We start from the raw sequence: 13,694 nt of genomic DNA, 5'->3' as shown, positions 1-13,694 counted from the left end.
TGCGGTACGGGGGCGTTTGTATGGGGGCCTTTGTATGGGGGCCTTTGTGAGCTGGGTTATGAACCAGGTGAAGGCTGTGCAGGCGTCAGAGAATCGAGGCCAGACATGACGGGTGGAGGCTTGGTGGAGGTGAGGAGCCAGACAGCCTCGCTAAATGTGCGGTGGCTCACTGCAGACAGCGTCCATCAGTCGCTAGACAGGCTTGATCTTCAGCCCCTACGACAGCTGCCTTTATCCTGTCTGCCTCCACCTTCTGAGGCCTATAGGCATCTCAAATGTGTGTTTCTTAAACAGATTTGGATGAGTTGCTTTCTGCACAACACACCTGGACAGACGGAGGCTGGTTCTCCACAATGGCACCAGGGACTTGGCGGAGACTGGCGGGACAGAGGCACAGCACCAGCTCCCTGGGAGAAGGCAGTGCCTGTGGGATGGAGGAAAGAAGAGGCACACAGTGCTGAGGTGTGAACTCTAGTTTGCTCTTAGACATGACACACATGCTTTCCAGAGGTTTCCACGAAGCACCGTTAAAGCCACCAGTGTGGACAGGTCCTAAGATCAGGAGACCCAGAACATACGTGTATTTGAAATCCTTCATGTGCTGCAATCTCTTCAAAGAGGACCACAAGTCATCTCTAATAATGTTGTCAAATTAATTTTCTAATAAGTGACATGGCTTTTTTTTTTTTTTTTGTGGGGTAGGGCTGGTCTGTGACAGTAAAACAGATGCAGTGACACAGCTGGTGGGTGTTGGTTCTGGGCCCCAGTTAGGCAGTTGTATGAAAACCAAAAAGTCTCCACAGTGATATGAACCGAAACACCTGGATTACGTGTTTTCATGTATTTAACATAAATGCACACATTTGTATTCTAAACACACATTTTTCTATATGTAATAAAATTCACACCTTTAAGCATTTAGCATAGAAACAGCTGTGCAGCATCTTCTCCATGCCCGCAGAAACCCGGATGTTCTGAGTGGAAACCGCACTGCTGTGGACTTTGTGAGTGGTGAGCCGTGCACAGATATGTGCTGTGTTTGCTGTGTCCACTGACGCAAGCCCTGGTCAGTCCTGTTTCAGGTGGATGTTTTCCCTTGTAGTTCCCTTCTCTTGTTCTGTTTGTAAGTTCAGTAAACTCGGGACCAATGGTGAGAGTAGGCGTAGAGGAGCACGGTGTCGGCAATTAAGGAAAATCCACGCCAGACCTTGCAGAAGGAGGAGGCGTGTGGAGTTCCGATGCCTGTGTGAGCCATGACTGGTGAGGGCCTCTGGGTAGCAGCTCATCTGGGCTACTTGGAAATGCAGATTCCTGGGCACAGACCTGAGAGGCCCTGGAGTGACCACCCTCCAGGGATTCCGCCCAAACTTGGCCATCTTGTCTTTTGGCAGATCACCCGTGCCCAGCTGTCTCATTGAGATGCCCGGCTATCACAGTTATCTGCACAGCTGGTGTGGGTGTGCCGATGGGTGTACGGGACTGGCCTGTCTTCCTTTCTCCCCCTATGAAGTGTTTGAAGGTCTGTTATCCTACCCTGTTCTCTCCCTGTCCTCAGTGGGCAAGCAGGAGGTTCATTTTCACTTGCAGATGAGGAAAATTCTAAAAGTCTCATAAAGCAGGGAGGATCATCTTCAGAATCTTCTTTGTTCCAATCAGCTCTGATATTTTCAGTTGGAAAGACTTTTCCTCAAACACTTTGCATTCGTTCTGTATGAGAAGTGCTGTAGACTTTCCTGTTGTTTTAGTAATTAGGATCTGTTCTGTTGTCCATTACAAACGTATATATTTTCATTCTGAGACACGCTGAGTCAGTCTTTGCAGTCCAGAGTGATTTCATGTGCATTCATAGAAGCTTCCATCAGATACCACATGCCAAATAGCTGTGGACATACAACCTGCTTGTGACTTTGGGAATTGCCAAAGTCAAATTCTCTCTCGATTTGAGGCTTTAGGAGCTTTAGAAATCTTGAAATTATAAAACGAAGATGTGACAAAATTAAGTGTATGTCAAACAAAAGAGGTACTATACTGCGGGTTTTAAGGGCTGTGGTACATTATTTGGTTATCTTTAAGGATGTCGTGTTCCACCCAAGTTACAAATACATGAAATTTAAATATAAGGTGACGCCTTCAGAACATCCTGGATTTGGTCTTGATTTTCTGCCCTTGAAAATGAGATTCTTTTTTTTTTCTTGAAAATGTAATTCTTTTTTCTTGAAAATGTGATGGTCTTAAACTGTGTGTCTAGACCATCTCACCTGAATTGCTTTGGAAACATCTGCACGGGCATCTTTCTATTCTTGGGTATAGAGAGAACGACATCATTATGCTTTAAAATAGCAAAAATCCCGTAGAGCAGTTTTTCTTAAACTAATGAGCTATTGTTGGAAATCAAGGTGTGTAGCAAGTTATAGAATCTCTCAGTGAAAGTGATTATTTAAAATAGAAATCTTAGTTTTTAAAATAAAATGCTAATAGAGAACCTTTTGTTCACAAGAATCTAAAATGTTACGTCTTTGTTTAGAATTTAAGGATAGTAATTTGCTTCTGAGATCTTTGTGAGTGAGATTTGAAATCTTAACTACGGTTTATCAATGTTTTATATATATGCATGTATGGATATATATATGTAAGGCATATAAAACGAAAATAAGCATGCATGTATTTACATTTATATACCCTTCTATAATGTGTATACTTCTAGTCACACAGAGGTCTAAGTGACTATGGCTTTATTTGATGACCAAGAGGATAATTAAATAATTTTCCTGCTCTTAGCCTTGCTTTTGCATCTGATCAGGGACCCTGCGAAGTGTGCCTCCCATGTTCCAGGCCTCACACAGCCCGTGCCAGGTTTTGGAAGCAGGAGTTTGTCTGCAGCCACTTCGGGAAGCAGGTGGTTGCCAGGATTGCCTAGAGCTCCAGGCTGTCTCCAGTCCAAGCCTCCCTGGGTAGAAGCTGCCCCACTAGGGGCCTGGACATGGATGTTGGGGCCTGGACATGGAAGTTAGGGCCTGGAGCCAGGGACTGCTCCGGAAGAAGCGCTCCTGTCACTGCTGGGCATGAGAACCGAGGACAGGAGGTGGAACCAGCCTCAGGCCAGTGCACGGCCTCCCGGGAGTGCTTGCGGGAAGCCCCAACCACCCTTTCCTGACTCCAAAGCCAGCACCAAACTGTGAGATCCCCTTGGCCCACCCCTCAGGTTCCTAAAATGGTTAGGGTTTCCTGGGCTGTGAATTTTTAAGTCTAGGCTAAAAAGTCCTGGGACAGACTCACTGGGTTCTTCATGTAGAAACGACGAGGGTGCTGGTGACTCAGAGCAGGCACTGCACCTCACTCCAGGGTCCTTTGCGCCAGGTGGAAACGAGCGTGTGGGTCACACAGAGTCCCTGTATCCTCGCTCCAGGCATTGCTCTTTGGTTTCTTAATTAATAAGCCTTGATAATGAAAACGTGTTCTCCCCAGAGTAGAGTTTCCGGTTACGGAGGCTCACCTGTAAATGCCGTGCCAGGTCACATATGCTGAGATCTGGGCCAGGTCCTGCTTCCTGCCCATGGCCAAGGCATGGTACTTCATTTGGGAGGTGACCCAGAGGGACATCTGAGAGGCCTGCCTGTCCCCGAAGGATGAAGCCGCTGACCTTCACACTCTGCTCCGGCCTCCATCAGCTCCCTGCTATCTGCAAACTGCCTGCTTTTATGTTGCCATCGTTGGAGATATGGTAGGAACTTCGTATGGAGAAACCCCCTTAGGACGAGCAGATCGTGGAAAGGTGGGAACCAGGGCTGGGAGGGTGGTGACCACGGCCAAAATGAGAACCGCGGTGGGCTGGGAGGTCCATCTTCTGTCTAAAATGTTTTTTAAAATAGTGTCTCAGGAGCATGAGAGGGCAGGCCACAGACGAGGAGAACGTATCTGTAAAAGACTCATCTGATAAAGGCTGTTATCCAAACCGTGCAAGGAACTCTCAAAACAAGAAAATGAACAACCTGATTAAAAATGGAGAAAAGACCTGGACAGATACCCCAACAAAGAAGATACACAGATGGCAAATCTACACGTGGAAAGATGGCCCGTGTCTTATGTCATAGGGCGAGGCGCCACTGCACACCCACCAGCCTGGTCAATACTGGAACTCCGACACGACCGTGAGCTGGTGGATGTGTGGGTGTCAGGACCGTCACTCGTCGCTGGGGGAAGTGGGGCAGCTGCTGTGGGAGGCAGTGTGGCGGTTTTCCATGGAACTAAGCACTCCGACCACAGGAGCAATCACAGTCCTGGACGTCCACTCAGAGGAGCTGAAAATTTACCTCCACGAGGAAATGTGCACACAGATGTTGACAGCAGCTTTATAGCTTTATTTACAATTGCCAAAACTAGAAAGCAACCAAGATGTGCTTCAGTAAGTGAACGGATAAACTGTGTTACGTCAGAAACTGGGATATTATTCAGCACTAAAAAGAACTGGACCACTAAGCCATGAAAAGACACGGATCTTAAACGCATGTTGCTAAGTGAGTCTCCAATCTGGAAAGGCTGCCTGCTGTGTGAGTCCAACCGCAGGACAGTCTGGAAAAGGCAAAGCTGTGGAGACAGTAAAATGGCCAGCGGCTGCCAGGGGTTGGGGAAGGGAGGGATGAATGGGAGGAGCATAGGGGGATGTGTAGGGTGGGGAAGCAACTCCGGATGGGCCTTTCATGGGGGATCCATGCCGTTCCATGTCTGTGAAACCCACAGAGTGAGCAGCAGCAGGCCGAGCCCTCGTGGGAGCTGTGGACTCTGGGTGGTGGTGCCGCATTGATGCGGGTCTGTCGGTCATACAGAAGTGTGCTGCTCCGGTGGGGGCAGGAGAATGATGGAGACTCTGCCTGTGCTGGGGAAGGAGATAGATATGTGAGGACTCTGTACTTTCCTCCTGATTTTGCTGTGAACTGAAAACTGCTTTTAAAAACGTCTATTGAAAAGGCAAACAAGAAAGAATGCTAGCCAAAGAGTGCTAGCCAGATAGCATCTGTGTGCGGGTGTGGCCTGTGTTCTACGTTCAGGATTTCCGTGTTAGAATACACATATCTGAAATACTCAGAAGTTAAACCTTTGCATTAAGTAACTCACTACAAAGTTACAGTAGCAGCTTGAGCACTGCCAGGATAGCCAGGATCCTGTATCCTGACCAGCTTCTCCCCTTACAGGTGCAGTGACACCCACAGCCTCACCCCAGTGAGCAGCAGGGCTGGGACCAGGAGTCAGGCTTTGGGGGGCGGAGAGGAAGTGAGATCTGTAAGCCCGTGGCAGGGAGGAGCCCATGGCAGGGAGCCGGCATGGATGATTTTTTTTTTTTTTTGGGCTAGTTTTCCTTATCACTGGGGCCTTCTTAGACTTGGGGAGTCGGGAGTCCCCACTTTCGGGCACCTCAGAAACCAAAGACTGCTCCTAATTCTCATGTTCCAGATGCCTCAGGGGGAGGTACCTGGGTTGTTGGGTGCGGTTCATTATTTGCTGCTCGGTGGAATTTGCCCCCAGCATTTCTGGTGGTTTTTAAGAGCTGATGCTTGAGCTGCTTAAAATCACACATGGATATTGATTTACCTGTAAAAGTTAAGAATGGAATTTTGAGTTCAAAGGTTTGTGAAAATGTTCAAGTTTGTGTACTAATATATATGTTACATTTCTGGAAATATCTAAAAGTCCAGGATTTATATTAAACACTTCTCTTGATTTTTGTAATACCTACCTCTCATATTTCCATTTGGATAATAGATGTCAGAGGGCTTAAATTTTGAGTGCCTGAATTCACTGAATTTAAGACTTCTTACCTCAAATGTAATTAAACTGAATGTAGCCAACAGTATTATAAGTTTTGATTAAAATATATATATAAGCACATATCCATGAGCATGCAGATGGGGGCAACATATTAAACCATGGAAGTAGAATTAGTGTTCTTTGTTTTCTGAGAAGACAAATTTTTAAAAAACCAAGGGGTCTTACAACTTTTTAGTTTCCAACTTATTTACCCTAACGTGAAAGTTTGGCAGGAGAAGATTGACAGCAGCAGAAGAGTAGATCCTGGGCAAGTGTAGGCTCTGGGAGCAGCGGGGTGAGTGCTGGAAGGAGCTGGCTGGAGGCAGAGCAGGGAGGTGCTCAGACAGGTCAGGATGGCCTCAGGGAACGCGGCTCAGTGAGAAAGGGTTCACATTTCCTGGAGAGCCCTTGTCTCTGCCCATGGAAAACCCAGACTCCTTCCAACTGGGATGTGCATCTCATGTAAAAGTTACTACTCCCAGAAAGGAAGCCAGTGGATATAGAATTTTTTTTTTGTATGCAGAAATTACTTTAAATTTGTTTTTAATCTTATCCTTTTCTTCCCCCATCTTAGTGTCTAGTGACTTCCTGCAGGTAACGCACACATCTTAGGAGAGCACTGTATTTCAGTTGCTGTTGGCTCTGATGTGACTTTGTGGTGTCAGAGGTTCTGCCCAGAGCGTGGCGCTCTCTGCTGAGCGTTGCTTGTTGAAGGCCCGTGTGGAAACTTTCCCTGTAAGCTCGTCGACCCCAGCAGTCTTGGTTCAGAAACCTTTGGACTTGCTGAGACTTCACAGGGCCTGCTAAGCTTTCTTGCGTGACCTTTTCGTTTTAGTGTTCCCTATTAATTCAGATGTTTTCCAGAAGGTAAGTAAGCTGCTGAATGCAGGGTGGGGGGTGCCCTCCATTAGCCCTGGGGAGAAGCATCGCTGTTTCTCCGGGTGGAGCTTCCCTCCCACCATGGTGTGCTCCAAGATGGAGTAGGGTTCTTTGGCAGAAGTAACCGTCAAAGGCCCGCCTCTCAGCGGCAGTGTGGCTGTGGGTGTGCGGCCTCGCGGCCATACGGGCCCCCCTCCCTGTCAATGGCACCAAGGAGAGGAGCAGGGGGAGGCCTGGGATCTGTGCTTCCGAGACTGTGTCGTCCGTTTGTAACTAGACGTGCAGAGAAAATGTTGGAGATAAGCAGGCGACAGTGTCTGTCCCTAATGAGCTCAGGCGTGCCGTCTGAAATGGCCCCCTTCCCAGGCTGGCTGTGCCAGCTGGGCGCCCAGGCCTGACCTCCCGCCAGGACAGAGGCCCCGTGTATGTGGTGGGGGGAGGGTGGGGGTGAGGGTCTTGCTTTATTGCGGTATCCAACGCCACGCGGGGTCAGCGATTGAGTTCAGAAACCTCAAAAACTCAGCAGTGCAGACTTTGGACATGACCCGTCCAGCCCTGGGGCTCTTTCTCTGAATTTCCTTCCATGGTATCCTCATCCCAGAGGCTCCTGTCCCCGCACGGCTGTTGGCAGCTTCACAGCTTCCTCTGCCTCCCCTCCCAGGCCCTGGTGTGGCTGGGGCAGCTGGTGGCTGTGCAGACCCCACAGCCAGTAGGTGGTTGGTGCCAATGGCTTGGGTCTGGGTTACCTGAGCCAAGGACTCCAGTGCACGGCTGAGCTCACCTTGAATGGCTGGATTGGAAGGCCTTGGGTTGTAGAGAGGCAACCAGAAGATTGCGGATTGAAGGACAATCTGCAAAGGAGAAGGGGAAATAGGTGTGCTGGATGGGCAACTGGAGAAGTCTGTGCAGAGCCTGGGACCCGGTGCAGATGCAGAGCTGGCATGGGGAATCTGGTGACACGGCCACCGTGGAAGTGGACAAAGTCAAATGCTTCAGACCGACATGGAGGGGCTGGTCTAAAACGATCCTCCTTTTCCTTTAATCGTAGCATCTGCTGGCTTACGGGGTGGGGGAATGAGATCTGTGGTGGCAGCGAGGAGAGACAGGGATTTTAATTAAACCCCTCTTTCTGGGAGAGGGGAGTAGCCGTCTCTATAGGACGGTGAGCATTGTCACCTCAGGCAGCTCAGGCTGCTGCAACGAAACACCATTGACTGAGTGGCTTATGAACAACAGAAATTTGTTTCTCGTAGTTTTAGAGGCTGGAAGGCGGGATCAGGGTGCCGTACGGGTGGGTTCTGGTGTGGGCCCCTTCCTGGTTCACACACACCTTCTCTCTGGCCCTGACACAGTGGGAGGGTGACAGCTTTGCTGGGCTCCTTGTCTGAGGCACAAACTCCATTCACGGGGCTCCAGCCTCGGGAACTCATCACCTCCCAAAGACCTCCTGACAGCATCGCACTGAGGGTGAGGATTTCAACCTGTGTTTTGGGGGACAGGCAGGCGGTTCATAACCGTCAGCCTCTTTGTGTATTTCTGACTCAACATTGAGTCTGCATTGGGCTGTCCAGGGGACAGAGCCTATGTGGACACTGAGCGAGGTCAGAGCTGCAAGCATGTACACATCGGGGGTAGGGGAGCTGCCAGGGCTGTGAGAAGGGGGTTTCAGCGTCAATCAGAGCTGCTTTCCTGGTAAATGTACTCATAAGCTATCCTGGCAACATTTGCTTTTCATGAAGAGTCGGTCAGGCAGGGCAGCAGGCAATGTTGCCAGAAGCTTAGAACTGATGGGCAGCAGAGAAGGGGCAGAAGCCATGACCTTGGGGTGGTCAGCAGTGCCAGGTGTCTGCCCTCCAGGCCTCACACCTGTGACTGCAGAGACTGAGTCGACCGGGGCTTGCCGGCCAGTGTGGCTCTCATGCAGGTGATTATCGGGGTGTGCTTTCTATGTAATGTTCCCTCAACCCTATCCCCACCCCTCCAGTTTCTGTGCCTAGCAGAAATCATGCTGCTCTCCTTGATGAAGCATTGAGTTTCCTGTGGAGGTGTAGGAAGAGCACGATTTGGCTCACGTCAAAATACTTTGCAGTGAAGCTGCACGGAAGAGGATTTTAGGCTTCCATTTGACGTTTCAGACAACGCCTGAGTGTCACAGGATCCTCTTGCTTGTTAAAAAAGCACCAGATGAGAAAGGCTACTGGTTAATAAGGGACACTTTTTACATTAGCACAGAGAGTGTGGCTTGAGATAAATTCAGTGTAACGTAGGTGTGTTTGTAAGCCGTGAAAGGGACCATCTCTCTGCTGGCGACATATGTTTTCTGGTATAGATTTTGTTCTAAAAAAGGATGACTGGCATTCGGTAGAATCATTCCAAAATTCACCTGGAAGGCATCCACATGGTGCCTTGTTTTCTCCTGACATTCTGGGCACCACGAGGAATTATTCTTGTCTTCAGCACTAGCAGGAGACTTTTCCTGAACACCTGCTCCTCTTTGGAGTTGTGGGTGCGAAGGGGTCAGAGTGACCCCGTCTTCATGGAGCTTTCGGACACCATGGGGACAGTGTGGCACGATGTCGGGCTCGGGTGGGATGGAGGCTTTCCCCAGAAAACAGCTGCTGATTCCAGGGCGGCCCTCGACCCCTCCTCCCTCTGTTCCTCCACGTCATGTCTGAATTAAGGCTGTTCTATCATAGCGGGGGTGTCATGTTAACTGGAAGTGTGCTTTTGTAAATAAATTAATGGTACATTTGCCAAGGACAGCGAGATTTGATTTGATGAATCCAGTGTGGAAAAGGAGAAGGGGCTTGGCTGGGTGGGGACATGTGTGATGGGAGCAGAAAGGAGCAGCCATGAAAGCTGGTGGGATGGAGGGGTTGTGCCCGCATTTGCATGGGGTCTGTCGATGTTTGTGCCACTAGACCTGAACCTCTGTCTCCACTTCTAAAACCTGCATGGTGAGGGAAGCCCCTGATGGGCCTGAGTTGTTACTTCCCATGGCCATTGCTGGGAAGGGCCCCGGACGCCTCTCCTGGCCGGTGACGGCCCCGGGACTAGACACTGGCTTCGTCCTGACCTCTGCGAGGGGCTTGGGCTCCACACACAGCAGGTACCTGCGCATGCCTTTGGACGTGAGATGTTGGCGCTTGGCTTGGAGGCCACCGCGATCTGGGTGTGGTCAGGACTGGCTCATCCTTTGGGGAGAGAGCACCTGCCCGGGGGCTTCTCTGAGGTGCATAGCCCTGCAGTGCCCTCACAGGATGCCCTGTCCTGCGGGGACTTCCTGCCATTCCCCTGGACCCTCAGGTGTGCGAGCCAAGTGTGGTGTGTGTGTGTCCCGGGTGGGGGTGCTGAGGACACCACGTGCCTGCTCGTGCGAAGACCCGAGGCACTGCATGGGCTCATTTCCAGGGGCCTGTTGGCATCTGGGGGCCTGTGGGTGTCTTTCCACTGGCAGGAAATAATGGGTGGCCCATGTTACCTTTTTTGTCTTTTTTTTTTTTTTTTTTTTTTTTTTTTGCCAAAAAGCCCTAATGCCAACGTTGCAGTCCCGCTGTGGGAACCACCCATCTCAGGCTCACTGGCCCTTCTGTTTCTGGGCTGTTGCAGTGTTGTGTTGGGATAACTGTGTTAACTTCGTTTGAATTTTCTTCCTGTTCCTTTGGAATAAGTGTCCATAGCTTGTGCTGCTTGTTCACCCCAGAGGCAAGGGTGTCCTTTAGGCCTGACAGAGCACAGCGGTGCAGGGAGGTGCTGGGCCTCGGCCTCCCTTGTCCGCAGCCTCCCTTGTCCGCAGCCCTCACTGCACGTCTGCTCTTCGCTCTTCGTGCACACGGCCGGGGTCACGGGCTGCTCACTCTGCTGTTTGAGATCCTCTGAAAAGGTGATGCTTACACTGAAGGGAGATTGGGGGTGTGTGGCTGATTTTAAATAGGAGGAAATGACGGTAACAGAATGAGCAATGCCTAGCACTTAGTCTCAGGCCTGAGAAATTGTGTTTTAGAAGCAAGGTATCCTCAACTCCGGTTTTCTTCAAATTAAATCTTTTAAAGAGTCCACAAATAACAAATAGTTAAAGCCTAAAACTATGTAACAGAGGGCCTAGAGCCCAAGCCACTGCCACCTCTGATTCCAAGACACCTCAGCAACTTGGTCCTCTTCCTCAGAGAACCCCGCTTCTGCTCCTCCCTCCACGCTCCTCTTCCTCCCCCTGCCCCTCCCTTTCCCTTGGACAGCCCTCCCCTTCCCCCACTTCCTCGGACAGCTTTCTTCCTTCTCTTCTCCCTGCCTGTCCTTGGGCAACCTCCTTGGAACTCCGGTTGAAATTCACTGGTCTGTGGGGCCGCCCATTTGACAGACGAGCATGCTGAGGCCAAGGCACAAGTGAGTGACTCAGACCTGCCCAGAGGCTGACCCAGAGGCCGTACCAACGGGTTGTCCCTAATGCAAGAGAAGCAATGATGCGGCTTCACTGATCTCCAGGGAAAGCAGGTCGATAACAGGTTATAAACATGGGAACATTTTGGAAAAGCCGTCGTCCACCTGTCAGCTCCATCTCTCCTGCCCGGAAGATGTAGGGAGAACCTGCCTTCAGCCCACCCTCATCCCGTAACAGGACAGAGGACAAGGGCAGAGACCCAAGTCCTGTCAGTGCCCTCAGGAAACCCCCGTTTCCTCCTCATGGTGGAAGTGGAAACCATCCCGCTGGATGATCTTCCCGGGGAGACCCTCCACCCTCAAAGCGAGGAATCTGGTTTGAGCACACACACTCTTGGTGCCATCACTTTCTGCAGCTGAACGCTGCATACGTGGCCCATTAATCTTGCTAGTCCGGTGTTACTGGGTCTTGGGAGTTTCTGTGGGCTGAAGGCAACTGTTTACCATTGTGTTTAGAGAGAATAGAACTTTTTTTGTGTCGAAATCACATGATAACCATTGCCATGTGATTCCTTGGGTTGGTTGGGGCGGGGGATGCTCAAGCTTTTTCTGAAGGCTAAGTGCTTGTTTGAGACAGTCTCACTTTGTCACCCAGGCTGGAGTGCAGTGGTGCGATCTTGGCTCACTGCAACCTCCGCCTCCTGGGTTCAAGCAGTTCTCCCTACCTCAGCCTCCCGAGTAGCTGGGATTATAGGTGTGTGCCACCACGCTTGGCTAATTACAAAAATTTCTAATACAGGAAGAGTTTTGCCATATTGACCAGGCTGATCTCGAACTCCTTACCTCAAGAGATCGGCCCACCTTGGCCTCCTAAAATGCTGGGATTACAAGCTTGAGTCACTGTGCCCGGCCCGATCTTGACATCTTTTAAAGCTGCCTTCATGTATCAAAAGCCAGTCTATGTTTGAAAATCAGGCTTTTGGAAGAGCCAAGGAGGAGAGAGGGATATACTTCAGCTAGGTAAATAACTATGCATATGTTAAAAATATGGGCCAAAATCTACCCCAAATATTAACTCTTCTGCTTGGCGTTCTATATCCATTTATGGTTATTCCTTCAGTATTAAGAGTTTTAAAGATTCTTTTGATAATTATGGACAAATTGCTATTAAAACTCAGCTGCATTTGTAACTTTAAAGAACTAATTGGATGACATTTTTCTCGGAGGCATTTTGGATAGTTACATAATTGTTTATCTCTTTGCCAGAAATCTTTTTTTTTTTTTTCCAGAGCAGAAACCTGAAAAAAAACATTCCTTTGCATTAAGTGCTATTTCACTGTGTGGCAATCAATTTTTGAATGTGAGGACAAGATCATCGTGTATTTTTGGGATAATTCTTGCTTAATAGTGATAATGCTAAGTGTTAAAATTATGGAACAATTTGTTTCTTTGAAAATTACTATTTGCCTGCTCACCAGGTGGGAGCAGATGAGAACGTGGATGTAAAAATTAAATTTTATTTAGCTTGTATAAGTTAAAAAAACGTTTTTGTGTTGTGCTACTACTGAAGTTGCTTAGCTGTGGAAATGAGGTGATTGCAGGCACCCAGAATTTTATCTCCTTCACTTCCACGATGGGAAGAAATTCTCCAAGAAGCACAGGAATCTGACTTTCTGATGTTGAGACTCCTAGGCATCAAGCCCCATGGAAGGGGTGGTGATTACATTGAGCGTTGGCATTGATATGGGCATCCTCCAAGCCGGATGCAGGGAGCAGGGAAGGGCAGAAAGAACAGGCCCCGCAGGAGCCATGAGAAAATAAAGTGTTGGCAGCAGTGGTGAGGGTTGGTGTCAGGGGCCAGGAAGAGGTGGCAAAGGGGAGCATGTGCCTCAAGGCAGCCCTGGAACCCGCAGTCCCTGCAGTGAGGTCTGGTCTGCAAGGGACATGGACGGCCACGCAGCGAGGCCCACAGACAGCCTGAACTTGGCTGCCTCAGAACTCTGGTGGACGTTGCAAACGGCCCCACAGGGTTGCAGTGCACATTCCTCGGACAGAAAGATGATGCTTGGAACTGTTTCTGGCACGAAACCAGCGCCCTGTGAACAGTGGCTGCTGCTGCTGTCATGATTGTCGTCCAACTGGGGACATTGCTCTGCTCAGTTCACTGCCTTCAACAAGCTTGACGCATTGAATGAGGGTTCAGTCGATAATGTACTCTGTAAGTACCCTCTCCCGGCTAGAGTGAGCAAAGCCCAGGGAGTGGGTGGTTCTTCATTGTTAACCAGGTGTTTGTGGTGGGGCCAGCTGTGTGGCTGCCAGAGCGAATGTGACCAGGAAGCCTCTGTCCCCCCGAGGTGGCCAGCATTCCTGTTACATGTGCCATAGGCAGAAGGTGGGCACTGCTGGGGAACGTGCTCATGTTCCTGTTTTCTGATTGGAAATTCAAGGTTTCTGAGCATCTTACGTCAAATTTGTACATTGCTGACACTGTACACATTTCAACACTTGTTTTTTTCTGCTTTTCAGATCCATATAACCTGACATTTGGCCATGGCTTCCAGGACAGGCTGGATGCAGAGTGAAGTCCTCTCCTCACTGTCAATGTTTGCAGATGTCTTCCTGTATAAACTTCATAT

At 49.5% G+C, this 13,694-nt stretch overlaps 1 long non-coding RNA gene across 2 annotated transcripts in view; it reads left to right on the top strand.

Annotated features, from left to right (window-relative positions):
• LOC139356868 (uncharacterized) overlaps positions 1-2,777 on the top strand; it is a 61,104-nt gene extending 58,327 nt beyond the window's left edge. For both annotated transcript variants that reach the window (XR_011609349.1, XR_011609348.1), the window contains one exon: positions 295-2,777. This is a non-coding gene — a long non-coding RNA (uncharacterized lncRNA). The remainder of the gene's footprint in view (positions 1-294) is intronic.
• The last annotated feature ends 10,917 nt before the right edge of the window (positions 2,778-13,694 follow it).

The sequence above is a fragment of the Macaca nemestrina genome, chromosome 10 (assembly GCF_043159975.1).
Source record: "Macaca nemestrina isolate mMacNem1 chromosome 10, mMacNem.hap1, whole genome shotgun sequence".
Lineage (NCBI taxonomy): Eukaryota > Metazoa > Chordata > Mammalia > Primates > Cercopithecidae > Macaca > Macaca nemestrina.
This window is presented reverse-complemented; position numbering and strand designations above follow the sequence as displayed.